The sequence below is a fragment of the Amblyraja radiata genome, chromosome 26 (assembly GCF_010909765.2).
Source record: "Amblyraja radiata isolate CabotCenter1 chromosome 26, sAmbRad1.1.pri, whole genome shotgun sequence".
Lineage (NCBI taxonomy): Eukaryota > Metazoa > Chordata > Chondrichthyes > Rajiformes > Rajidae > Amblyraja > Amblyraja radiata.
This window is the reverse complement of record NC_045981.1, coordinates 18,949,502-18,963,625: the sequence shown is the minus strand read 5'-3', so window position 1 is coordinate 18,963,625 and position 14,124 is coordinate 18,949,502. Positions and strand designations below refer to the sequence as shown.

The 14,124-nt window shown below is 42.0% G+C and overlaps 1 long non-coding RNA gene across 1 annotated transcript; it reads right to left on the bottom strand.

Moving 5' to 3' along the window:
* Positions 1-6,374: 6,374 nt before the first annotated feature.
* On the bottom strand, positions 6,375-10,185 carry LOC116987995. Its single transcript, XR_004415840.1, has 2 exons — positions 9,246-10,185; positions 6,375-8,108 (listed from the first exon to the last, which is right to left on the bottom strand). It is a non-coding gene; the product is annotated as an uncharacterized LOC116987995 (long non-coding RNA).
* Between the last annotated feature and the right edge of the window lie 3,939 nt (positions 10,186-14,124).

Genomic DNA, 14,124 nt, shown 5'->3' with positions numbered 1-14,124 from the left:
ATGCATTTGCTGAACACTGTTCTTTAACATTATTCTCTCCTATAAGCAGGGACATGACTTTGTGGCTCTATGGTACAAAAGGCATCCAACACTTTGTGTTCCATCAATTTCCATTTGATGGCCTATTGGTAGTCAGTTATACCTCTTGCCTTTGAGATGGATGGATAGGCTAGGTTTTGTTCAGATTCAGATTTTATATTCATATTCAAATTCAGAGTTTAGATTTCAGATTCAGATTTCATACTCAGATTCAGATTCAGATTTCAAAATCAGATTCAGATTTCAGATTCAGGTTCAGATTCAGATTTCAGATTTCAAAATCAGATTCAGATTTCAGAATTCAGGTTCAGATTTCAAATTCAGATGTTTATTGTCATATAGAATAGGGTGCAATGAAATTCCCTGTTCACATGAAGCTCACAGAGTAAACATACACTCAGAAATGATAAATACATTAATAAATACGATGATGCAAAGCAGGAGAATGGTGCACGATCGGAGTGCCAGCAAAATAGTGCAAAAAAAATTAAAGTACAATAATGAAATAACCATTGATGTAGATTTAAGAGTAAACATACGTGGCAATAGCTCCAGGAAGGGATGTGAAAGAGGTGATTGGTTCAGGAGTCATATGGCAGTGGGGAAGAAGCACTTCTTAAGTCTGAACGTCCATGCTATCCAACGCCTGTGTTTTCTCCCAGAAGGTAGAAGAGAGAAAGAGGGATAACCATGGTGGTAGACATCCTTGACAATATTTCCAGTCTTCCTGATGCAACGTGAAGGTGGACTAATGGAAGGAAGTGATAAGCCTGTGTTCTCCACTTATCACAGTCAAGGATCAGGCAGTCAAGAGCAGAGCAGTCACTACGCCAGGCTGAGATGCTTTCCATCAGAATACCTTCTCAAGTGCATCTGCAGATGTCCGAGCGATTCCTCGTGGACATACCAAATCTTCTCAGATGCCTAAAGAAAGTAAATACGCTAGTGTGCTTTCTTGATCACCACATCAATATGAAGGGACCAGTTTAGGTTGCTGGCAATATGAATGCCTAATAACTTGAAGCTGACGCCCATCACTACAGCAGCTCCATTGATTAGGACAGGGCTGCGTTTCCTGAAGTCAACTTCTAATTCTTTTGTATTGCTGACATTATGGGCTGGGCTAGAAACAAGGAACTGCAGATTGTGAAACTGATTTTCCCAAAAGGGCACAAAGTGCTGGAGTAACTCAGCATCTCTGGAGAACATGGATAGGTGAGTTTGAAGAAGGCTCCTGACTCAAAACATCACCTATCTATGTTCTCCAGTGATGCTGTCTGACCCACTGAGTTATTACAGCACTTTGTGTCCTTTTATGGTCTGGGCTGCTGTCCTGATAACATGACTCAAGGTTCTCCATCTCTTTCTCCTCATTGTTGTTGATCCAAGCAACAACAGCGGTATCTTCGGTGAGCTTAAAGATCATGTTGGCTTTGTACTTGACCAGTCACAATCTTATTCACTTCCATAGCTTCCCCAGGCAGATCATTCCAGATACGGACTGCCCACTGAGTGAAGTTGCCTCTACGGATCCTCTAAATCTCCATGTGTATTGTCTCCCAAAAAGCATTAGCATTACTGCTAATGTCCACAACCCTTTTTTGAAAATGCTGAGCCTGATCTCGTCAGTGAGAGAATCATAGCGACAGGCCTTTCGGCCCATCTCGTCCATACTGACCATCATTCCTATCTACACTCATCCCATTTGTTTGGAGTAGACCCATATCCATCAGCTCATTTCCTATCCAAGCACCTATCAATTGAAATACTCACTTATATAATTATAGAAACATAGAAAATAGGTGCAGGAGGAAGCCATTCGGCCCTTCGAGCCAGCACCGCCATTCATTGTGATCATGGCTGATCGTCCCCAATCAATAACCCGTGCCTGCCTTCTCCCCATATCCCTTGATTCCACCAGCCCCTAGAGCTCTATCTAACTGCTGGGAATAATTGGACTTTCTGCTTGTTCAAATGTCACTATTTTATGGGGAAATAAAATATAATTCTTTGCCTATTCTGAGTTACCTAATGCAGCCATGACTTTTGGTTAAAAATAAATGTATTCTGGGCCTGAGTCCTTTCAATTGAATTCACTGGGCCTTTAGAATTGCCCTCAGTAATCTAGAACAAATGAAGATTTGCCTGATTTTGATGTTATTTTGGGGACTGTTCAGTGTTACAGTGCAGAGATTTATCAGAGAATGGCAGGGTTAGGCATGACTGATGGAATTCTCTAAGGAATTGCAGTCCGCTGAATTTCACTGTGGAAACTCACATGGGAAGCAATGTTGGATTGAACACTCCCCGGGGGGAGGAGGGCTCCGAGTGAGTCAGCATCTTCAGAACATTCCAGAAAATTGCTGAAAGAAAAAAAAAACACAAACAGAAAAGTCGTGTTTGTCTCAATGTAGCATAATATAAAGGCATAAATCTACCTGAAAATGCAACCCACGTTAAACATGTTCGCAGCATTCTTTCCAACTAGCCCGTCTTTGAATCAATGAGATTCCTATATTGAAAACAATCCTTTTATTTGGTGATCCAGGAGTTGGACATACATTACAAAGTCCTCTCTTGCACTAATGTAACCCGCGGTGGTGGGTTTGATGAAGGGAGATGGTCATATTTTCAAAACTGTATTTGGGGCAGCGTTAGACTAGTTGCTGCTTCACATCACCAGAGACCCGGGTTTGATCCTGACTACTGGTGCTGTCTGTACGGAGTTTGTACATTCTTCCTGTGACCTACATGGAATTTTTCCGGGTGCTCCGGTTTCTTCGGACGCTCCAAAGGCTTACAGGTTTGTAGGTTGATTTGTTTGTGTGTGTTTTTTAAAGTAGTTTCCTTAGTGTGGAGGATAGTACGGGAATCCAGGCCTCGGTTGGCCGAAGGGCGTGTTTCCTCGCTGCATCTCTAAACTAAACTAAACTTAACTGTAGGACTGTAGAGTGCTCCAGCACCAGCTCAGAGGTTTTAATCGTATCCACAGCATCGCTGCTAAAATATGTTATTCCAGCAGGTGATCTCAGAGCCCTATCCACTGTCAATCATCAAACTAAACATTTCGAAAGTTATCAGTCCCATGCCAAAATGCATCAAAATGTACACGTTATTTTCAGCGCTACCACTCGCTTCTTATTGGGTTAAATCCACACTCCTTCCCACGGCACAGGGACTGTCGACTGTTTCAGGATAATGTCGTTTTCCACTGCAGAAGATGAAATTGTTTTTTTCCATTGATTGAATAAAAACACCACAAAAATCTATCAACTACACCAATAAAAACATAATTATCCCGTGATTAGAAGGATATTGTGTTTGTAAGGGGATTATTGTTTTATTTTCCCCTGAAAGGATTCATGCAGTTAAATATTACATCCATCCTACAAGTTCATTAAACATTATATTATATATAATTCTGTTATTTGCAATCTTCTCTTATGAAGTCGTGGAAAGTCACACCTCTGCATTGTAATTTTTCTTTTATGTTGTTCGATCGAGGCAAGCACTCGAAGTTAGGACTCGATTATCAACAGATCCCAACCTTCTCCACCGCGACCCCCCTATTCACCATCTGGTTTATTTTCTATCTTCCTTAGTGTGTGTGTGAGCGTTGTCAAGCTTTTCACATCCAGAAATGCGAAGCGAAGTGAACCACCCAGTTTAAAAAAAAATGTGTAGGAAGGAACGGCAGATGCTGATTTAAACCGATACAAAATGTAAATTGATACAAAATGCTGGAGCAACTCAGCATCCAGAGATGCTGCCTGCCCCGCTGGGTTACTCCAGCATTTTGTGTCTATCTTCAGTTTTAAAAAAAATAACGTGTCAGCATTTTTAACGGGAAGAATCTCCAATCAATTTGGAGGGAACGTTTCCATTTCCCTCCAAATCGGTTCCTGGACCATAGTTCGTTCGAACCAAATAACCAAACGAACCAATCGTTTTATATTTAAGAAGGGACTGCAGATGCTGGAAAATCGAAGGTAGGCAAAAATGCTGGAGAAACTCAGCAGTTGAGGCAGCATCTATGGAGCGAAGGAAATAGGCAACGTTTAACGTTGCCTATTTCCTTCGCTCCATAGATGCTGCCTCACCCGCTGAGTTTCTCCAGCATTTTTGTCTACAATCGTTTTATATATTGTTCACTGTTGAATTTCTCCCCCTGTGGGGATCGGTGTAGTGTAATATCAACCACAATTTCATTCAAAGGTCCAACAAAACAGTTCTTTAATCCTCCAAATACTTTGTGAAAACGTCCATGCAAAACAAAATCGCGAACATCCACCCTCTATTATAGTATAGCACAGTCTTCAATTTAAAGCATTAAAGTGATTCCGCTTTATACAGATCGATTTGCTCGGTGCCTTGGTTGAAATTACTAATTGCGAGACAAATCTTATTTAGAATTCATCAAATTCATAATGTATTAAAAGGTAGCTGGTTTTAAACCGACTTTGGTGTGTCAAGAGTGAATGGGGGGAATATACACTTTACCCAAAAGACCCTTTCCCACGGGACTGCGTCGTGGACCAAGTGAGACTTCAGTGGAATTTTGCTAATTCCATAGTTGGTGCACAACGACTGCGGGATTATTTGGAAACGATATGAGTTTTCCCCCATTACCTTGCAGTCAAACTCCAGAGCAATATTCCATTCCTGAACCGTGAGAGGGTCGTTCTGCTTTTATGTTTCACCTTTTACGTGTATCTATTTCTTATGATGACTTTAAAGAAAACCTATTTTAGAATTTAATTTGAAGTCATCCGTTGGGTGTGTTTCTTGGGTGTTCCTGTTTCGCTTTTTTTTCTCCTGATTTTGTGTTTTTTTATCCCTGCGCGACATGTTGCAGAATTAACACTCGCCAATCTATGCGCCCAGCCCACGCTAACCGGTTGCATCGACGGCAGTGAAACTCACTAGTTGCTAGCTAAATAACATAAACACTGCAGCCGTTCAGTTTCGCTCTTGGAATAACTCAACCAGTAGACATTTATAATCCCAATGTTTTTCTCTTTACAAATGTGCTATTATCGTGTCTTAATTGGAAATAATTTAAAAATGCAAACAATTCATTGGAAAATGCACTTAACATTTGTAAAATTATTCCTAGGCGTGACTTAAAGGTAAATAGTTGGGTGAGATGAATTTTAAATAGGCGCCCGGTTTATCATTTCACCCACGGACAGAATTGCTTTTAATTGCTCATCATAAATGTTTCACTGCGATCAGACAGGGCGGCACTTTGCCTCGGGAGAGGGCCTCTGGTTATTTTATTTTTACCCTCTCTTTTCTTCCTCAAAACTTGTCAGAAGTCAGTTGGAGGGAGAGAGAGGGGGGACGGAAGGCTGTGGGGGTGCGGTGCGTTTCTTCGCTGCCTTCCAGACCCGGATCTCCCGAGCAGGCGTCAGGAAGTGGTGCACGGCGAACCCACGGGGCCTGGGTGCATTGGGGAAGGGCAGAGGGGGAAAGGGCGCGCTACCAAAGCAGAGCACCACTTCATTACACTACTCAACGCGGGGAGAGGTCGCTGCAAATAACTCAGCCGCGCTCTATAATGGGGGCCAGCATTCATTTGTATTTGTGTGTTGGACGTTTAATTTCCCTTCCCTGTGAAACATTGTAACAGTGGGGGAACGGAAGAAGCTCCCTCTTGCATTGGGAAGTCTTGAAATCAGCGCTTGGCTTTAAAACGTCAAATTGATCTGAAGTTGAATGAATCTTTCCTGAAATATCGGTAGACTTTTTTTAAATTAAATGAACAATGAATTAAAATATTTCCAAATCATTGCCCGATGATCAGAGATATAAATTAATGCTTTAACCTTAAAGTAGCTGAGTACCACTATCATGCCGCCGTGAGGGACACCATTTCATGACTTGTGGCTTTCACAATGAGATAAAATGTCAACAGCATCTGAGATTACTCCTTTAAAAAAAACATATAATAAACTATTGCTCGAATGAAGAACGGATACCTAAGCGTGTATCTGCGCGATAAGTGGAATCCCAGAATGAAATTTGAGTTTCAAAAAATAGTCGATGAAGGTTATTTGCCAGAAGCCAGATATCTCCCGCCGCCCGCAGTGTTGCAACTAGCAACCGACTTCAGTGACCAGGCCGGAGTTTCTATGCATCCCTCAGTAATCCTCCTCAGTATTTACTGGCCAGAAGCATCTGAATGTTTTACTTAAACCGAAGAAATAACGTGGCGCCGTTTCAACGCGTGCACTTTTAACGATGGTGCATTATATTCGATTCGGTTTAAAACGTGTTTCCCCCCCGAAACCCTGGCTTTGCAACAACAACAAAAACACACACATAAATATTAACACAATCAATAACGTGTTTTATCTTTTATTTTTCTCTCGAGTAAAACCGTGGTTGAATAAAGCCACAGCAAAGCAGGAGTGCAGCGATCAGAATGAGATGGCTCCGAAATCAGCGCCTACATGTTTACAGCGATCTAAGAAAGTTACTGTGTTTTTATATAAACAGCGCGTACAGCCTTGTAAATTGTAACGTAGAACCTCCGGAATTAACAATGTAGAAATCCTCCATCTTTTATGGAGTCAAATGTGACACTGCTCGCAATTCATCTCCTTCTTCTGCTCCGGGCGCTCCTAAAGCTGAAATGAATGCTTTCAGAGCAGAATGAATGAAGGTGGAAAGCGCCACAAAGCAGACGCTGCTTCCTGGCCGGGTTCTCCGTGCTTTAACGCGGGGACGGCTACTTATATGGGTGCCAGGTCTACACAAACGCTGGACGCTGAAACTGCCAGACAAACCCAAACCCACCTACTTCTTGGTCAAAAACGTGCAAAAAGTCAAAGACTCTCTAACGCCATGGCTTCAGCGCCGCACTGCAAAGCTTTCACCAGTGGCCAAGTTCTTTCTACAAAGCCTCGACGTTCAGGAAGTACAAAGAATAATGTTATGCCCGATTTCCAACACTTTGCATGATGAATACGTTGCTTTTTTTTTTTTGCGGTTCTGAAGCAGTTTTTTACCCAAACACACTGGAATGAATGCAGCATGTCTTTGCAATCAGTCTTTACAGGACGGGGGAGTTTAATCTCATTCACAGTGGATCCTCTTTAACTTTTAGTTGACAATTATTTATACTTGAGTAACTCGCTTGGAAATATTCCGCAAAATCACAAATAAAAGTCCACACGCGACCACGTGTATTTAAGACTTAAAAAAAAGATGCGAACCGTTCGATAAAAATGAACGTCAGGAAAAATATTAATCTTTTACTGAGAACCATTCATGTTTTTAAAGGTGCGATTCGTCGACGATCTCAATGCGAGCACGAAAACACGCCAGGAGTTTTGTGAAAATGGAGACTTAAAGTAGCATTTGGTTTATGCGAAAAGTTAATAGGTAAATTGTGTTTTCAATGTGGGGTGCCACTTAACTTTAGGTTTGCATTAAGCAGACATCCTCATTAAAAATTATTCTTACCAAAATACGTCGAGGTACAATCTGGATTTGAAATTAGGCAGCTAGTCAAAATTTGGATTGGGGTTTAAAGATTGCAATGGAGTTCATTCAAATGCAATTAATACCAATGTTATTTTGCTAGATTCCAAGGCAGATTCCAGGCCTACCTGAGGTAAAGGAATTTTTCAAAACCCCATAATGCATGATTATTTCTTTTGGAAAAAAACCCGAATAGAATAGTTCGGTGGTTATCAGAAAACAAGGGAAACATGGTTGACAAAATTAACCGGACACGCCAACCAAAGGCCGCCTGGCCACAACAAACAACATTGATTTTTGTTTTAACTGTCTGTACTCTGTTCAAATGTAAAGTCTCTACTGCATTTCTGCACTATTGCAGATTAACCCACTGACTGCTATTTTGGACGTTTTATGATTCCTGGAAAGTTATTTAAAAAAAACAAGCTCTAACAAGTGACCTGGGCTAACATGTCTAAAATGGTCAGAATCCACAAAAATAACTTTTACGTCAATCGCTTTGAAGATGTTCGGGCTCTTTAGAATGCGGACGATGACCAACTTCCGTCTTGACAAGATTCTGCTTTTGATCAAGTCTTAGCCTAAAAACAATCGAGTAGAATATAAAGTAAAAAAATATGCCATAAGTTAACGCTACCAATGTGCAAATGTAATATAAATTGCACGCATCTATATTAGCCAAGCTGTAGATGATGAAACTGTGGACAGCGTGGAAGTGCATTTAATGCTTCCCAAAAAGTCTATATTCTGCAGTTACACTACAGTACTACTTGCCAATTGGGGGGCCGTTATTGTTGTTTCCTTTGTGAATTTTAACTACAATGTGAATTGATCGGAAACGAAAGGAGATTTTTCGCTCTAAACCTTCTTGGTGCGGTTTAAAAAAAAAATCCGAGAACAGAACTTCAAATAAAATGAGAACTCTATTTGCCAGATGTTTGCTATTATCTTACGCCATTAGTGAGTGCTACAGATGCGCTAAATAAGTCGATAAAAAATAAAGATTATATTGCATAAGGTTGCAGACATTTTATCGCACGAAAGGATCAGTATTCGAAATTTCCTTCGTATTGCGAGGAAATTACACCAGTTGTTCGCTCTCTGATGCAGGCTGCTTTGGTTAAAATTTCTGCTGCCAGGTTTGAACGTGAAATAAGTATCTGAAACGATTTAAATCCAGGTCGCTGGTCAGAAAATGTGTGCTGCAGAACCGGGCAGTAATGGCAGAGTTAATGCAGCCATTTTTAAATGGGACAACTTAACAGGATTTAAGAAGCAAAACATATGTGAACACTTTCATAAATTATTCCCGTGAACTTTGGATGACCATCCGAAGAAAAACGTATGCATCCCCAATAAATATTAAAGATACAATTGCTGGGATTGTGTTTCATTTAAATCTGTTTATGTTAGGCGCGCTTTAACGCGTTTTCGATAACATACTCTGAGAGAACTTCTAAGATAATATCAGTTGTGACTTACAGGGCAATGTTATATATTTGCAGCTGCTTTAAGCAACTGTTTAGGGGAAACAGTTCGGCCGATTTTGTCCTCAAAATTAAAAACGTAATGATCTGAAGAAAGATACGGCTATTTTTCCACATTTATCTCCGAGGTTTACGCATCAATTTCCCCAACCCCCGTCTCAATTAATTATTACAGTTTAACATGCACAATGCGCTGCGTTAATAAATAACAATTTGATGAGATTATTAAACCTGGAGCTTTTGAGCCTCCCTGATTATGCCATGTGCTCTTTTGTTCTGCTTTGCACAGAAGCGCTGCAATTGAGACGACCACTGCTTTCGGGCTGACTCAGCTGAGAAAGACCGCTGGTGTGTGCAAGACTCCATCGATGACCACTCCTCTGCTGGCTTCTCTCCTTGCATTTGAACAGTCCCGCTTTTTTTTTTTTAATTCACCCCTCGCCGTCACTTTTCCCAACCTGCGTGGCGCCCGGTTTTATTTCTTAATTTAAAGAGTTCCACTGTCCCTTCTTGCGCTCCTCGTCTCTCTTTTCTCAAAGAGTTTGCAGTCGTTGGGGCCATCCCTGGCGGATCGCTGCCATCCCACGTTGTCCTCGATCCATTTTTCCACTTCATATTATCCTGCAAATTGTCCTGCAAATCCTCCTTTAATCCCAGACTCGTTTCTCATTCTTTAAACTTTGTTCATAGATGATCTCCGCCGTCTTTTTGGTATAAATGTTGAGTTGGGGGGGAGGGGAGGGGAGGGGAGGGAGGGTGGGTGTGGGGAGGGGCGATCTACTGTGATCGCCACACTTCAGCAGAATGCATGTTGCAGAGTTATGGCCAACACGTGGAATTTCCATGTTGAGGCGAAACCTGGTGTCCTGGGACCCCTGAAAAATAATTCAATCCCTTTGCAATTAAAAAAACGCAGCCATCTCACACACGCCGCGGAACGGCAGCGACTCTCAGACACAGATGAAACAGAGAGGAGGGGGTTAAAAGTATGCAGCGGAGACTCCCCTTGCTGCACGGTTCCGATTTCAGAAAGCTCCGCTGACATAGGGAATCCCCCCCGCACCCTCCCTCCCTCCCCGCCTGTGTGTTGCAAACTCTAGTCCAGCCCCAGACTCTGGCCGCTGGCTTTTATTACCCGGCGCTGCAGAGAAGCGGGAGAGGCAACACTAAACCTGGAGGAGAGGGGTGGGCGGGTGGGGGGTGAAAGGCGCTGTAACTCAGAGGAGAGCCTCGGACGAGAGGGGAAAGAGAGGAGGGTAGAGGGGGGGGGGGGGGAAGGAGAGGTGGGGGTGGGGGGGGGGGGGAGGAGAAGGAGAGGTGGTGGGGGGGGGGGGGGGTGGCGAGGGAGAGAGAGGGGAGCGGGTGGTAGAGAGAGAGGGGGGGAGGACGAGAGGAGGAGATGAAAGGCGCCTGTAACTCAGAGGGAACCTCGGACGGGAGAGAGAGAGGAGGGAGAGGGAGTAGGAGTAGATGGAGAGAGATAGAGGGAGGAGGGGAGAGATAAGTGAAGAGCCATTGAATGGGGACTGATTGCCGCGCTCGTTGCCGACTCCCAGCAGCGCTAATCTCCTCACCCTCGCCGGGTCTGCCATTCACCCGGAGAACCGGCATCATCGGGCCCGGCCGGCCAATCGCAACGGAGCCAATTCATTTTAATCAGATCGGATTCTCATGGTAAAACCCCTGTGACAGCGGCTCAACGTATTCAATTGCAATTTACAGGCTGCTCTCCCTCCAGCCCTTGTGCTATTAACTCTTCGCTTCCCTTATTTCGGTTTCCAGTCACCATGTGTTGAGCTAGCAATTGCAAAATGATTCGGATATGACAGTAGTGTTTGACCTGCCCATTCGACACTAATCGGCGGGTTGGACCTTAAAGCTTTGGCGCTTCTTAATGATTCGTGGCTATTATTCAGTATGATAAAAAAAAAAATATTGGGGAAGAATAGCATCTGGTTAAAGGCTGCATTATGCAGTTTCCTCTGCAAATCAAACGGTGACAAAACAATTACCATTAATATTAATGATATTTTGTGCAGAACATTGGGCTTCAATTCACATTTGTTATTGAATCCAATTGAATGAGGGTCGGGTAAAGCAAATGCTGGAAACCAGAAATGAAATTTCAAGAATACAACATTGCATAGCAAGTTTAGTTTAGTTTTGTTTTGTTATTGTCACATGTACTGAGGGTGGGGACAAAGAAAAAGAAGATTACCGTTTAACGCCATTAGTGCATTAGTGATCCACGAGTGAGAGAGAGTCCAGGACCAGAGGGCACAGCCTCAGAATGAAAGGACGTACCTTTAGAATGGAAAGGAAGATTAATTTCTTTAGCCAGAGGATGGTGAATCTGGAATTCATTGTCACTGGAGGCTGTGGAGGTCAAGACATTGGGTATTTTTAAAGTGGAGATTATAGCTTCTTCATCAGTAAGGACATCAAAGGTTATGGGGAGAAGGCAGGAGAATGGGGTTGAGAGGGAAAGGTAGATCAGCCATGATCGAATGGCAGAGTAGACTCGATAAGGGGCTAATTCTGCTCCTAAGGCTTATGGTCTTTTGTTGTGACAAATATCTCAATAAGTGTGTAAATAATACAGCATAAAAGGATTGGCATTTTTTAATGTAATGCAAGCCTAGCACTGGGGCAATTGCATGGTTAAACAACGAGAAGGTGCAATGAGCAACCTGTTTGAGCCTTGGGATGAAGCTACCTCCCTGGATTTAGAGCAAGTGAGATGAGGGAATGTCGAAATATATTTCCAAGTCAGGATGTGTTAGACTTGAAGCGTAAACTTCAGGCAATGGAGCTCCCTACCTCCAGTCTGAAAAGGACAACTTCTTGAGATTCTGACAGAGGGTATTCGACACAAAAAATTCATTCTGTTTCTCTTTCCACATTTATTGCCTGTCCTGATGAGTGTTTCCAGTATTTTCTGTGTTTGCCAATGAAAACGGAACTTTTGGCACAAATGTTTCAGTTGCTGACATGTAACTTGAACATCTGTCGTTATCTAACTTGGAGAGAAGGGTACTTCCATTGAGCCAAAGTACATGCCTTGACTAGGATATCCAAACAAGAAATACGGGAAATACTTCGCAAGTCAGGTAGCATCTGTAGAGAAAGAAACAAAATTAATATTTCCACCTGATGAGCTTTTATCGGAATCCCAATTGTGTTAAGGGACGACAGATGGCACAATGGGCTAAGTGTTCGGCTGGCAACCGGAAGGTAGCTGGTTCGAATCCCGCTTGGAGTGCATACTGTCGTTGTGTCCTTGGGCAAGACACTTCACCCACCTTTGCCTGTGTGTGTCCTTGGGCAAGACACTTCACCCACCTTTGCCTGTCTGTATGGAAGTAATTGTGTGAAGCACTTTGGGGTCAATGCAAGTTGACTAAAAATGTGCTATATAAATAAAGACATTATTATTATTATTTATTATTAACTGGTATTGATGTGCGTGTAAAAAACAAAGTGCTGGAGGAACTCGGCAACTCAGGCAGAATCTGTGGGGGGAAATGGGCATATGATGTTTTGGGTTGGGACCCTTCTTCCGACTGTGTTTCTGTTTATTCTGGTGAAGGAAGAAATGCAGTCACGCACTTTCCCCTTAACAGAGGAGAGAACTCATCCAGATCCTTACAGCTCAGGTAACCCTCATGCATTTCTGTCCACTGAGCACCAACTAATCACCTTGATAGCTAAATGTATTTCTGTTGGATGATTTCAGAAAGTAAATAGAGGCTACAAATACAGGCTTACATTACATTATATAAATGCCAATAATTTAATGCTGTATTAATTATACTCTTTATAAAATATTAAAAAATTGAATTTATTGTTTAATACAATTGTGTTAACTATAAACTATTAAATAGGTGTAACTCAGTGGATCAGGCAGCATCTCTGGAGAACATGGATAGGCGATGCTTCAGGTCGGGACCCTTCTTCAGATCGGTTGTGCCTACCATTCTTGTGTCTAGGAGGTTTTTTTTCTCTGTGTAGAAAAGTTTCAGAGTTTCTAGTGTGGATAGGACCCGTTGGTCAGTGTGGGCAAGTTGGGCTGAAGGGCCTGTTTCCACGCTGTAAGACTCTATGACTCTATGAGTAAGCCTGTCAGTTCACGCCAGTGGAGGGCCAGCTTTTTACCAGAGCTGAAAGCCCACTCAGAACCAGGATTACAGTCACCTGAAAACATTTCACATAGAACCCCTTATATCCAGCAGATGGAGTGGCTTTCAACGATTAAGCCTGAGCTGGCTGTGAGTCCAAATTCCAAGGATGAATAGCCACTGTTTAATTCACTGTGCCACCACCTAGTCAGCTTTAGTTTAAAGATACAGGTATTAGGTAACACTAACCATGTATATCCTCATGTGGTTTGACAGGACAGTAAAATATGGATTGTTCAACAACAGAAACGAGCTAATTATTAAGCAATGGATCCAATTAATTTTTGTCAGGCGGCAATTTCTGAGTTTGTAACGTGTCGGACTTACCTGGATTTTTGTCAGTCCTGACTTTAATTTAACACAGGGATCATTCGAACGAGAATGAATTGTTATTGTCATTGCATAATAATGGTAATGAAAAGAGATAATCCTCCGTATTGATGCAACAATAAGAAGACTGACAAACATATTTTAAACTACAGCATTCTGTGCTTCCAATTTAGTTTGCTTTATTCTGAAAGCATATTTGCTGAACAGTTACATGTTCAATGTGTCCGTGGAGGAGGTAATTGTGTTTTCACTTATGGTAGCAACAATATCCTGTAATACAGCCTGACATACGGTATTGCTCTGCATGGGTTACCATGAGTCCTTTTGCAGCCTTGTTATAATCAGCATTTTGATTTTTAAAGATGAAGATAAATGCTAAAGTTATAATCCCATAATTAAAGGTACCTGTTAGGTACTGAAATCAAAGTTTAAATTCAGTCTTATTTCCCCTTCACGATATATTTGGCAATAATCCTTATTTAGCAGAGTTTATTACTTGTTTGTAAATGATAAATAAAAGCCCACATTTGTACAATCGAATACTGCTATTTATGTAATTAAATCATAATTAGGTTATTTGGGCTCATTCTTTCTCCCAGTTG